Raw genomic sequence first — 14,306 nt, forward strand, 5'->3', positions numbered from 1 at the left:
TCCAAAAACAACCCAAAAAAACCCCAACCTTTCCACAAACAACCCCAGGGCTCTCCCACCTGCTTAAAAAATAACCACATGCCCCCCAGCTGCTGCAAAAACAACCCCAGGGCTCCCTCGCCTTCTCCCAAAAGACCCCACTACTCTTTCCACAAATAACCCCAGCGCTCCCCCACCCGCTCCAAGAACAACCCCAGAGCCCCTCTCCTTATCTCGTATAATACCGGTCCCACTTTGTTTCTGCAACTGGATTCAAACCCTGGAAGCGTGCTCTCTGGAAAGGGATAGAGAGCGTGTTCCCGTGTGTCTATTTCCTAGGTCAGCCACTCCCACTGACCCTAAGCCTGGCCCCGTCACACTGAGCATGTGCCACGGGGCCATGTTAGGAATGGATATGCATAAACCTTCATGTCCCATCCCAGACCAGCTTTTCTTTCCTCCCTTTAAAAAAATGTTTGGGGGTAATTTCAGGCTGCGGTCCCACGCCCCCCACAGGAATCAGGCCACACCTCCCTGGGCTGGGAGGGGGCACAACACAGTTTGAAGACCACTGAATAAGACTGAACGGCGAATCAATGGAACACAGTGGGGCAGATTCTAAAAAAACTGCCAGAAAGAAAGAAACTCAGAGGATGGGCTTCTTTTTTTTAACGGCACATTTTAGTTATGCTGACAAGCAGCACAATTGATACCCCGGCCACCCTGCTTGCATGCATTAGCGTGAAGAGGAACATATGTATGACAGGGTTAGAAATGCGCCTGCCATGCAGTGTGCATCCGCTTACACCAGTTCCAAACAGGCACAGGAGAATGGGCTTAAATTCTGCTTATTTCAAAGTGCAACGCATTATTGAATTCAGGAGGCGCAATGAAATGCGCAGGCCTATCGCCTTACTTTCATAAATGCACACAAATGCATGCATTAATCACATGCTCCAAAACATGTTTGTATAAATCTGCCCCTCTTAAGTTTAATAGAAACATATCCATATTTTAATGAAGCGTACATGCCACAAATTGTACATTTTTGTGCTGGAATATTTACATTTTCTTGCAGTGGATTTATTAAACCAATTCTATAATATCCTGGGGGTCTGCTCAACATTACTTGACAGTGAGGGAACCCTGGGCTTGAAAGCCTGGCTTCATCTCATCACAGTGAGATAAACTGCAGACACTGCATCACTGTGACAACCAACTTCCATTATATATTGCATCAAGAAACAATGCCCCCCCCCCACCTATCAGCTGTTCACCTTTTGGGCCCTCATTATGTTGGGACTGGATGATGAGGTGCATCTGGCCGGTTCGGCTCTTTCACCCTCATTCTGATCTGCCTCTGCAAAGGGCCAGGTCAGGAGTTTATGATATTCACAAGGCACCAATGACTCAAGAGTGATCTCTGCCATGAACGCACACACCTGGCAGCAACCATAGTGGCCATCTTGGAAAACAAGGCTGCTCTCATTGTCTATTGATTTTATTGGGGAGGAGACAGGGTCTTCCCACCCCCTTAGGCGATACCGAATAAGGCACAAATGCTAGAAGACACATTCGGGAATCAGTGGGAAGAGGAAACACACAAAGGGGGGGAAACGAGCACTGTAATGCATGTTTTAGGAGCTATAGAAGACACGTAAACGCAAACGCCATCTTAGACAAATGGCAGCCACCCTAGAACGTAGGCCCAAGTGCGGCAAAGAGTATTAGGCGCTTGAATATTAGGTCCCTCGCATGAGCGCGAACAACACCCCCACCCCGGCCAAGTCCCACACGGCCCATGAAAATCCTTAATTTTTCCAAAGAGTTGCAGGCCCTTGCACACAGGAAAGAATGTGCCCTGCGAGGACATGAGAAGGGAGCAGTGCACCTCTTGGCAATACCATCTCATGAGACGGACAGCAAGGCCCATGTCCCCAACGATCCCAACATAAGAAATAGAGCTTTGCAATGCTTTCATCCTGAGACCCCTGCATGCCATAGCATCACCCAAGCCCAGACCACTGACCATAAACCTTTTACACCCCTCGATCCATCACTAACATTAGAAGACAAGGCTATCGGGCCTTCAGAAATGGGTCTCGTGATTTGTGCAGTGAGGTGTAGAATAACAACTAAATTATAGCCCAAAACTAAGGTGAAGGATCTTGGGAGTTGCTGAGCTACATGAGAATGAGTGAGGCAGATGAGTTAGTGTGACCTTGACTTTCCTGCAGCCCATTGGTGTGTGTGTGCCAGGTGTTTGCAGCAATGATAAGGTAACAGTGCCTAACGGAGTAGCCAATTAGTGTTAGACCAGCTGCACCACGGATAACGAGCCAAGCAGCACCCACGTGAATGAAGATGGACAGATGAAGACGACCTGGTCTGGCATCCCATATAGAGCAGACCCTATATGTGTAGTGACCGTCCAATTGGGATGGTAACATTGTACTGTATAGTGTGATGTAATGGGTGACGCTGTGTGTAGTCATAATGTACTGCATGTGTTCCCAGAGCTCAGAACATTCTCATGCCGCAGAGTCCTTTGCTGATGTTTTTCCTGTTCCATGGAAATAAAGACTTGTTACCCTTGCAAGCGCACCTGGGCTTTTTTCCCCAGCAGGTTGTCTTTTTTTTTCGGGTGGGAGGGTACAGGGGCGTGCCTTCAATTTCTATGGTCTACCACAGCACCTGACAAAATACTGTGTGGATTATCCTCACTATAATAAAAATGTGTTCTCGTTTGTAGTGCCTCATGCTGACTTACTTGCACTTCTAAGCACTGTAAAAACAGGTGTTATTATCACCCCATTTTAATGGTACTAAGTGTGTCGACTTGGAAGCAGTAAAGCCTGACTGTGCACTGCCCTAGCAAAGTGCAGGCTGGCTGCATGTGAGCCGAGCACTTAACTTGTGAGCCACTACGCACCTGGGGTAGAAGTCTCCAGCATGACTGAATGCACGGTCCCAGGGCAAGTCAAGGGACTATGCGAGTAGACGGCATCCACTGTCTTTTTGGAGATAGCGAACGTCATCCCCCAAGTGTGTTTGAGAAGTAAAAATATACATATATATATTACCAAGGTGCAGTGTTGTGGCCGAGATTCGAACCGTGAACTGCTTTCGAACCCTGGTCACCTCTGAAAGGAGACACAGCCACAAGACCACTGCAATCGTTGGTTATGGCGTTGCAAAATGTCTCCCAGCAAGGTAATATGAAAAACCGCTCTCTTGGCAAATGCTTTTTTGTTGTGTGTGTCTTTTTTTTTTATCAATCATGAAAGACAAGTCTGAATGAAATTTGAATATTTCACTTTGACGTCCCATGACGAGCAAACACGCCCCTAGCACTTAATTAAAGCAGCAATGACATGTCCTTACCATCCCTGCTTTCTCTTTCTTTTTCACTGAATCTGAGATCGCATGTTTATACAAAATCATCGGAATAAAATAAGACCAGTGCTAATGATCCTGGGGACTAGAATGGATTCATGTGAAAAATAGGGGAACACATACTCAAAAGAGCACAATCTCACATTGTCATTTTTATAGTGCCTTTTCCCATTGGTATGGCCTCAAAGCGCTGTAGGTGATCGATCTCGGGTGACCGAAAAGCAAGGTATGGGAGACTTGTCAGAAGACTTTAAAATTCATGTGTGAATTTTAGCCAATACGTAGGTATGCAGGGGTGGCCAAGTCCCTGTTAACTACCCATGTCGAGCTGGCATGTGGATGGGTGATGTGAGGAATTTTGGATAGTTGCGAGTGCAGGAGAATCATTATGTGTCCAGCTAGACCACATTTTTGTTGTGGGGGATAGCTGCGTTCTTATGGCTGAGGTGTTGTGCAATGTGTTTTAAAGTAGTGTATGATAGCAGTTTGGTGCGGGCCGGTGGCCGTGCCTTCGGCTATCTTCCATAAGCATGGAGTGTGATATGTACCTGCGTGTCCAGGCTGATTTCTTGGTTTCGTAGTTGTGGTATGGATTCTATCCTGTGATATGCTGGAGTTTATTCTCTCCGTTGCTCAGTACATTTTGTGGCAGGGCTCATTGCTGTCCCGGCTTACCTGAGAGGTTAAGTAGCGTGAAGTGTTTGCATGGGTTCATCAGGATGCAGGGTTGGTGGGGAGGGGTGAGGGAACCCAGGTTTTGAGGGCTCTCTGAAAGGCAAGGTGATCCTCTATGCAGCGGATCCTTGGGGAATTTGTGTTCCAGATTGAGGGGACTTGAACAGACAAGGAGTTACACCCTTTTCTTGTTCATTTGAAGGGAGGAATCACAAGGAGGAGTGCAGTGCTTGATCGCATGTTTCTATTGGGTTGATAACGGAGAGGTTTCTGTTGAAGGTATTCTGGGCCTGCAATGTGGATGGCATGGTGGGTGATGCATATGGCTTTGAAAGAGGCTTTTCGCCCAACAGGGAGCCAGTGGAGGACACAGAGGGCCGGTGGGTGCCATCTGGGGCAAAGGGCCAGGAGGAGTCCAGCTGCAGAGTTGTGGACCTGTTAGCGCTTTCTGAGTTGATTTGCCAGGGCGTGCAGGTAAAGGGAATTAGCATAGGCTAGGTGGGAGAGGACGATAGCCATGATTGCTGTGACTCTGTGAGGGTAGGAGAGGTAGGATAAGATGTGTCTGAGAATGCTGAGGTGTAGATAGCAAGATTTAGACACAGAGTTGATGTGGTGTGAAAGTGTCATAGCGTCCATGGTGCATCCCAGATTCTTGACTGCATTGGATGCGGCGGGAGGAGGACCTAGGAAGGACGGCCAGGGGGTGGGTTGGGTGAAGAGTGCTGTCTTTTCGCAGATCATAATTTCAGTTTTTCCGGGGTTGAGGAGGATGTGGTTAGCTGCCATCCAGTGGTCAATTTCTATGAGGCGTGAGGTGAGGTAGGAATGGGGGATGGAAGAGGCCTTAGAGATCTTGAAGGTGATCTGGATGTCATCTGCGTAGTTGTAGCAGGATAGGTCATGTGAGTGAATAAGAGCAGGGAGGGCACTCAGTGTTAGGCGGAAACCTGTGCAGTTCCCTCTGGGACCACTGCAAAAGATTTAGGACTACAGGTGTTTGGCAGTAAACCCACTTGGTAGCAGTCTGTACCACACAGATTCACTTGGTAGCTGTGGCTGAGCAGTCAGACTTCCCTCAAGAAGAGTTAAGCAGTATGTGGAGTATACAATATAGGGCAATTCTTCACAGTAAGACAAGCAACCACGCAACGAGGCTCAGTGTAAAGATATTAAGGTATTTATTTATAACGACACATCTATCAAAAACACTATGGCACTATCACGGCACACAAATCAAATACAATTACTCTACGAAGAAGAAACGATCAATCCCCCTAGCAATATTTCGACAAGTCTAGGTTCTACCGGCACCACTTATTTGCAGACAGAGGTGTATGCCTCAACCTAGATGGCACTCTAATATTAGTTAGGACGGGAGAGAAAAATAAGCAGGTTACGAAATCAACACAGCTCAATACTTCACGGGAAAAATGCAAATCAAGAAGGCAAGAACCACAATAGATCATAAAGTTCAGAGGCCAGGCCCACTCGGTGAGAGGCAAGGCGATATGTCCCAAAAGTCTCTTGTGGAGAAGCGTTCGAGTCTTTGTAGCAAATTGTTATCGGCAGATTGAACTAGTTCAGAATAATATGTGAGAAAGCTTAGAGGCGACCCAACGGAAAGGAGAGGATTAAGACACCTCACTCGAACCGATCGAAAGGGAAGCCAGGCGGACACGGTACCTTGTTGTGGAGGGCAGCTCCGGCGGGGGCAGTTGTTCCTGGTGGTGGATGCGCGTCGGGTCTTTGCCAAGAGTAGAGATGATCTTGTCGTCGAAGAAAAGTGAAGTCCAGTGCACCACCAGGGAAGAGACCAGCCGCGGAGTGCTCCGTCACAAGGCACCACCTTTTGGTCACGGTACAGGGGTAGTGGCTATCCGGTTGCCGAGGTGCTCTGCACGGGCAATTCGACCACTGCGTCCTGAGGCGAATAAAAAGCAAAGGGGACTGGTTGTTCCCACCAGTCAGGGGAAGAGACTCTCTGGCAGGGAGATCTCCTCTGTCGTCGGGAAGTGGTGAGTCGGTTCCGCAGGGCTCCACCGGAGGTGTCGTCGTGCAGGTCGGCTCAGCGTTACCCTCGTCGGATTCTTAGGTCCTGTGGCGACTTCTGAAGATCCAGTCCCAAAAGCCCTGCTTTTATGCAGAAAACCCCCATTCATTCAGCCTAGCTGTCAATCAACACATGCTAAGTGGTGAGCGGGGAGGCTCACCACTTGGGCCAATCACTCCAGAGTGCGACCGGAGTTGGCAAGGCAACCCCGTCCAGGGTGCCTAAACCCCCTCCCACACCCCTGTGGTAACCCAGACAGAATGGCACCACTTTGGAGGGTCTCTGTACAGAGCCCGCCAAAAGTGGAACAAAGGGCTCGACCTTTGGTTTAGGAGTCACAGAGACGAACACAGATGCCATTTTACAAACCGAGTTCTGGCAGAAAATACCATCCGATAAACTTATTAAAGATAAGTAGACCGGTGGTACGTTAGAGATTAACGAGAAAAAGTATCAATCTCCAACAATGGGACGAATCCGATAGGGTTATGTTAGGGGTCGAACATAACAAGTAGTTTCCACTGCCACCAGCCAAAACTCGACGAGCGGGGACGGGTCAGTGCCCCCTCGAGTAACAGATCCAGGAGTAATCGAATTACCCCTACTAGTACGTCCACAATAAGATGGTTTGTACTAGTTCTGTTAGTAAATTTAGGTCTAGTAAAGCCAATGGTGACTTTACATGCCCAGGGAAACAGTAGTCAGTCCCCGGGTATGGAGTCTATGGTGGGGGTCCGCTAGGACGCCCCAGTGCTACGGCACGTAGGGTGCGGTGTAACATACATAGAAAAACATATGAGACCCTATGGAGTAAAAGACCCCATAGCCCATAGAACACATTGACATTCAAAGGAATTACACACATACATGTCCAAGAGTGGGAGAAAAAGAGTCTCACTCTTGGCAGGATGGAAAAAAACAAACTCCAGAAATCCAGCAAAGCTGCTGGGGGACTCACTAGGTTAGGAAATTCAGCCTAAACAGAGAATTCTCCCTAACACTCGCCCCCCCCCAGACAAAGGGACAGGAGGATTTAATCCACTCCTGGATGAATCTCATACCTGTAGTCGATGACATACATCCTAGAGAGACCATCAGCATTTTGGTGGTGACACCCTGACCTGTGTGCTCAATGGTGAAATCAAACCCTTGCAGGCAGATCGACCATCTCAATAGTTTTGGGTTTTCCCCTTTCATTTGCATTAACCATCTCAAGGGTTGGTGATCAGTCTGAATGACAAAAGTAGAACCATACAAGTACGGCCTAAACTTCTTCAGAGCCCACACGATAGCAAAGCACTCTCTTTCGATTGTTGCCCACCTTGTTTCAGGATCCTTCAGCTTGCGGCTGATGAAGCAAACGGGGTGCTCCCTACCTTTCCCATCCAGTTGACTGAGTACAGCACCTATTCCTACATTTGAAGCATCTGTCTGCACAATGAAGTGTTGGCGGTAATCAGGAGCTCTGAGTACTGGGGCTTGGCAAAGAGCCTTTTTCAGGTTTTCAAAAGCCTGATTGCACTCCTCGTTCCATCTAACCTTTTTAGGAAATTTGGGCGAGGAGATGACATTCAGTGGAGAAGCTATGGTCCCATAGTTCTCTATGAAATTCCTGTAATACCCAGTGAGGCCTAGGAAGGCTCTCACTTGGGTTTGAGTAGTCGGTGTTGTCCAATTTTGCACAGCTTCAATCTTACTGAGCAAAGGCCTTATTTCTCCACCTCCTACCTCGTGTCCAAGATAGACTACCTTACTCTGTCCAATTTGGCATTTACTCGCCTTTATGGTCAGATTGGCTCGTCCAAGAGCCTGCAAAACATCTCTCAGGTGGGTTACATGTTCTTCCCAGGAATTGCTGAACACTGCGATGTCATCCAAGTATGCCATGCAGAAGTCCTCCATCCCATTCAGAACCTGGTTTACCATCCGTTGAAACGTAGCAGGTGCATTCTTCAATCCGACAGGCATTACCTTAAACTGGTATAAGCCAACGGGGGTAGAGAATGCAGTTTTCTCCTTGGCATGGTCTGTCAGGGCTATTTGCCAATAGCCTGACGTCAAGTCAAATGTGCTGAGGAACTTGGCGGCGCCAAGTTTATCCACCAACTCATCTGTTCTTGGCAAAGGGTGGGCCTCAGTCTAAGTGACTGCATTAAGAGCTCTATAATCCATGCAGAATCTAAGTTCTTTAGATCCGGCCTTTGGTACTAACACAACTGGGCTAGACCATGGACTAGTAGAGGGCTTTATTACCACGAGATCAAGCATCTTGCTGACCTCACCTTTGATGTGGGTACGTACGTTCTCTGACATTCGGTATCCTCTGCTTTTGACCGGCAGACAGTCACCAGTGAGTATGTCATGCTGGCCCCAAGGGGTCAAGCCTGGTGAAAGCGAAAACAGAGAGGCAAACTGATTCAACATAGATTTGCACTCTTCTTGTTGTTCGGGTGTCAGATTGGAGGAGAGATTTACTCCTTCAATTTTTTCATCTAAAGGTAAGCCTCTGAGGCGATCCGGGAGAGCTTCACTCTCTTCTTCTTCCTCGGATGATGCTAGAAGCAACGCTCCTACATCGGGTCTTGAGACATACGCTTTGAGTCGGTTGGTGTGAAAGACTGTCGGAGCCTCCTTGGGATTGCCCAAGTCCACCAGATAGTTGACCTCTCTGAGTTTACCCACAACTCTGAAGGGTCCCATCCACTTATCTTGCAAGGCCCTCTGCCTTGTTGGGATCATAACGAGAACGAGCTGGTCTTGAGCGAACTCAACCATGTTAGCCTTTTGATCGTGCCAGTGCTTGACCAATGCTTGTCCAGCTTTCAAGTTATCGCTTGCTTCCGTCATCATGTGCGACATACTCCTCCGGAGACCTATCACGTAGTCAGTCACTCTGACTGGCTTGGGGGAAGGAGCACTCTCCAACCCCTCCTTAATCAGGGCCAATGGACCTCTGACGGGATGACCATAGAGAAGCTCGAAGGGAGAGTAACCTACTCCCTCCTGAGGGACTTCTCTATAAGCGAAGAGAAGGCATGGCAGTAGAAGGTCCCACTTACGCTTAAGGCGTTCTTCTAAAGCACCTATCATGCTCTTCATGGTTCGGTTGAACCGTTCTACCAACCCATTGGTTTGTGGGTGGTAAGCTGTTGAGAATTTGTAAGTAACTCCACAGGTTTTCCACATGGCTTTCATGTAGTGGGACATAAAGTTTGACCCCCTGTCAGAGATTACTTCCTTAGGAAACCCGACCCTAGTAAAAATACCAAGGAGGGCCTTAGCCACAGCCGGAGCTGTAACAGTCCTCATAGGAATTGCCTCAGGATACCTAGTAGCATGGTCTACTACAACACGTATAAACCTGTTGCCTGAGGAGGTTGGAGGATCAAGGGGACCAACAATGTCAATCCCTACTCTCTCAAATGGGACTCCCACGCCTGGGAGAGGCACTAAAGGTGGCACATTCTTGGAGCCAACCTTACCAGAGGTCTGGCAGGTGTGGCAGCTCCTGCAGTGTTTTTCCACTTCGGCCCCCATCTTCGGCCAATAGAAGTAGAGAGAGAGCCTTTCCTTAGTCTTCTTGAAACTCAAGTGACCAGCCAAAGGAATCTCGTGGGCTAACTGCAAGAACTGTGGTCTGTTCTCTTGGGGTACTACAAGTCATTTGTAGTCTCCAGGTGCAGACTCGGTCGGTTCACTGTAGAAGAGGCCATCTTCCCAGTGCAACCTGTATTTCCCAGGCTCTTGCCCTTGAGCCTGAGCTTCTGCCTGGTGGCGAAGACCTTCCAGAGTTGGACATTCCCTCTGTCCCTTACTGAAGTCTGTCCTGCTGGGTCCACCTTCTGCCAGTAAAGACTGCAGCTCAGGATGGTCAACAGGATCCAGATCTCCAATGAGTTCCTGGCCTTCCATTAGCTCTTCCTCAGAGTCTAATTCTACCACACAGGGTCGTACCTCCCTCTCAGCCTCGGCTGGAGGTGGAGTTACGGGTGTAACTTTGGAAAACCGCGGGGAAGTCCGTGTTGGCTGCACTGGAATGCTGGCTGCTGGTTTCGGGATAGAAGTCTTAGGTTGCCCTTTCGCTTCTGATTTCTTGGAGACAGCGGCCGACAATTCCAGTGGAGCGGGAGTGATTTCTTTCTTCATCATCTCCTTGAGAGTACTGCGCATGGTCCTCTCTCATGCGGGTCTGGTTAGCTCCTGTAACCGTTTACTAGGAGGTCTGGGAGTATGCGATACAACTCCGAGAGTTTTCAAATCGTTACCCAACAGTACGCGTCCTGGTACCTCACTCTGTATGCTGACAGGTATCTTCACAGTCATGTCGTTACACTGGATGAGAACTGGTAATTGGGGAAGCATCTGCACAGGCCCTCCAGCTAACTTGGTGAGGCGTTTGGGTGCCTTAGCAACATCCTCAGCCTGAAAAAACGATTTATCCACCACAGTTATGCTGGCCCCAGTGTCCCTAATGGCAGGAGTCTCCTGACCATTCACCTGGACACTGTCCTTGTAATACTCTTTAGTATTATCGGGGATAGAATTATAGACATCTAAATTTTGTTGTTCCCACAACCCCAGAGATACTAAAGAAACGCTGGCTGAGACTCCAATGGGTTCGTCAGCTAGCAGTAGAAAGTTTCCACTTGCCATTTGGACTTCCTCCTCTGCAGCGAAGGCTAAGGAGACAAGCTGGACCCCTGAAGGTTTACCCTTACATCTGGGATCTCCTTTCACGTGGTCAGTCGAGCCACAAACAAAGCATTTACCGAATGCTTTCTGGAATGGTGGCTTGTTCTGACCTCCTTCCGGTTTGGCACCAGAAGACACACTATTCTGCTGTGGTTTTCCTTGTGGTTTACCCTTCTGGTTTTGTTTGGGGCTCTCTTTGGAATTTGAGTTATTAGAATTCTCTTTTGAGTCTTTTTTAGGCTGTTTTCCCTCATCCTTTTTCTGAGTTGCCCCAGAATCCTTATGAGTAGCCCTGTTGGCAACCCATAAGTCAGCAGCCTTAGCTAGCTTCCGGGAATCCAATTCCTTCGAATCAGCCAAGTGCTGTCTGAGCTCAGGAGAACAGGCATCATAAATAGACTCCAACATAAAAAGATTCCTCATAGCCTCATAAGTGTTCACTTTGTAACCCTTAATCCATCCCTCTATGTTTTTCAACCCTTCACTCACCCAGGTAGCCCAAGGGGTACCATCATGCTTTTTGAGGGTTCTAAACCTCTTAAGATACTGGGAAGGGTCTTCCCGAATCTAGCTAAAAGCTAGTTTCACACTTTCGTAATCCGTCTTATCCGCCTCCCCCAATTCCATTACCACATCAGTCGCAACAGGAGGGAGCCTAGAGAACAACCAGGGAAGTAAATCATTCCCGGTGATGTCCTGGAGCCCATGATTGTACTCGAACAGTTTCAACCAATCCAACACATCCAATCTCGGTTCATACATACCCACTAATTCCTTCGGCATCCAGGGTCTTTTGGGACTGGAGCTCCTAGAGGAACCAGAGGAGAGAGAAGCATTTTCCATAGACAACCTTTTCATCTCTAACTCGTGATTAAGTTCTATTTCCCTGAGTCTTAACTCAGCTTGCTTCTGCTCAGCCTGGGCATTCATCCATCTGAACTCGAGCTCTTAGTTTCGTTCAGATTGAGCCAAGAACCGTTTGTATTCTAATTCGAGCTTCATTTTTTCAAGTTCAAAATAAGCAGGGTTACCTGTGGGACCTGGTATGGGCCCAGTAGGCACAGCTGGTAAGGCAGGTAGAGGAGCAGGGGAGAAAGTTTCGTTAGCCTCTCCGTCCTCGTCAGCCTCCTCATCGCTATCATCAGAATTACGATTTAGATCAACACCATCACTGTTATCTACATTTGCTGGAGAAATTGGTTCCTCTGAACCATTACCCAGACTTTGGTTCGCCAGCAATCTCTCTATTAATTCTAACTTCTTGCCTCTTATAGAAAGATTCTCTTGCCTACAGAGAGCTCGCAAACTCTCAGTATTTTCACCTGACAAGGATTCTTGACTGTAAGTTTCCATTGTAGACATGTTTTTGAAAGTTGCTTTTTTTAGTGCTAAGCTTTGTGGTTAGTTATCCTAAAGTGTCGAAAAGCACTCTAAACTGTATACTCGATACAAATCCCACCGCTGTACACCAGTGTTAGGCGGAAACCTGTGCAGTTCCCTCTGGGACCACTGCAAAAGATTTAGGACTACAGGTGTTTGGCAGTAAACCCACTTGGTAGCAGTCTGTACCACACAGATTCACTTGGTAGCTGTGGCTGAGCAGTCAGACTTCCCTCAAGAAGAGTTAAGCAGTATGTGGATTATACAATATAGGGCAATTCTTCACAGTAAGACAACCAACCACGCAACGAGGCTCAGTGTAAAGATATTAAGGTATTTATTTATAACGAAACATCTATCAAAAACACTATGGCACTATCACGGCACACGAATCAAATACAATTACTCTACGAAGAAGAAACGATCAATCCCCCTAGCAATATTTCGACAAGTCTAGGTTCTACCGGCACCACTTATTTGCAGACAGAGGTTTATGCCTCAACCTAGATGGCACTCTAATATTAGTTAGGACGGGAGAGAAAAATAAGCAGGTTACGAAATCAACACAGCTCAATACTTCACGGGAAAAATGCAAGGCAAGCAGGCAAGAACCACAATAGATCATAAAGTTCAGAGGCCAGGCCCACTCGGAGAGAGGCAAGGCGATATGTCCCAAAAGTCTCTTGTGGAGAAGCGTTCGAGTCTTTGTAGCAAATTGTTATCGGCAGATTGAACTAGTTCAGAATAATACGTGAGAAAGCTTGGAGGCGACCCAACGGAAAGGAGAGGATTAAGACACCTCACTCGAACCGATCGAAAGGGAAGCCAGGCGGACACGGTACCTTGTTGTGGAGGGCAGCTCCGGCGGGGGCAGTTGTTCCTGGTGGTGGATGCGCGTCGGGTCTTTGCCAAGAGTAGAGATGATCTCGTCGTCGAAGAAAAGTGAAGTCCGGTGCACCACCAGGGAAGAGACCAGCCGCGGAGTGCTCCGTCACAAGGCACCACCTTTTGGTCGCGGTACAGGGGTAGTGGCTATCCGGTTGCCGAGGTGCTCTGCACGGGCAATTCGACCACTGCGTCCTGAGGCGAATAAAAAGCAAAGGGGACTGGTTGTTCCCACCAGTCAGGGGAAGAGACTCTCTGGCAGGGAGATCTCCTCTGTCGTCGGGAAGTGGTGAGTCGGTTCCGCAGGGCTCCACCGGAGGTGTCGTCGTGCAGGTCGGCTCAGCGTTACCCTTGTCGGATTCTTAGGTCCTGTGGCGACTTCTGAAGATCCAGTCCCAAAAGCCCTGCTTTTATGCAGAAAACCCCCATTCATTCAGCCTAGCTGTCAATCAACACATGCTAAGTGGTGAGCGGGGAGGCTCACCACTTGGGCCAATCACTCCAGAGTGCGACCGGAGTTGGCAAGGCAACTCGGTCCAGGGTGCCTAAACCCCCTCCCACACCCCTGTGGTAACCTAGACAGAATGGCACCACTTTGGAGGGTCTCTGTACAGAGCTCACCAAAAGTGGAACAAAGGGCTCGACCTTTGGTTTAGGAGTCACAGAGACGAACACATACGCCATTTTACAAACCGAGTTCTGGCAGAAAATACCATCCGATAAACTTATTAAAGATAAGTAGACCGGTGGTACGTTAGAGATTAACGAGAAAAAGTATCAATCTCCAACAATGGGACGAATCCCATAGGGTTATGTTCGGGGTCGAACATAACAAGTAGTTTCCACTGCCACCAGCCAAAACTCGACGAGGGGGGACGGGACAGTGCCCCCTCGAGTAACACATCCAGGAGTAATCGAATTACCCCTACTAGTACGTCCACAATAAGATGGTTTGTACTAGTTCTGTTAGTAAATTTAGGTCTAGTAAAGCCAATGGTGACTTTACATGCCCGGGGAAACAGTAGTCAGTCCCCGGGAATGGAGTCTATGGTGGGGGTCCGCTAGGACGCCCCAGTGCTACGACACGTAGGGTGCGGTGTATCACACATAGAAAAACATATGAGACCCTATGGAGTAAAAGACCCCATAGCCCATAGAACACATTGACATTCAAAGGAATTACACACATACATGTCCAAGAGTGGGAGAAAAAGAGTCTCACTCTTGGCAGGATGGAAAAAAACAA

The sequence above is a fragment of the Ambystoma mexicanum genome, chromosome 13 (genome assembly GCF_040938575.1).
Source record: "Ambystoma mexicanum isolate Mex_15411 chromosome 13, UKY_AmexF1_1, whole genome shotgun sequence".
NCBI lineage: Eukaryota > Metazoa > Chordata > Amphibia > Caudata > Ambystomatidae > Ambystoma > Ambystoma mexicanum.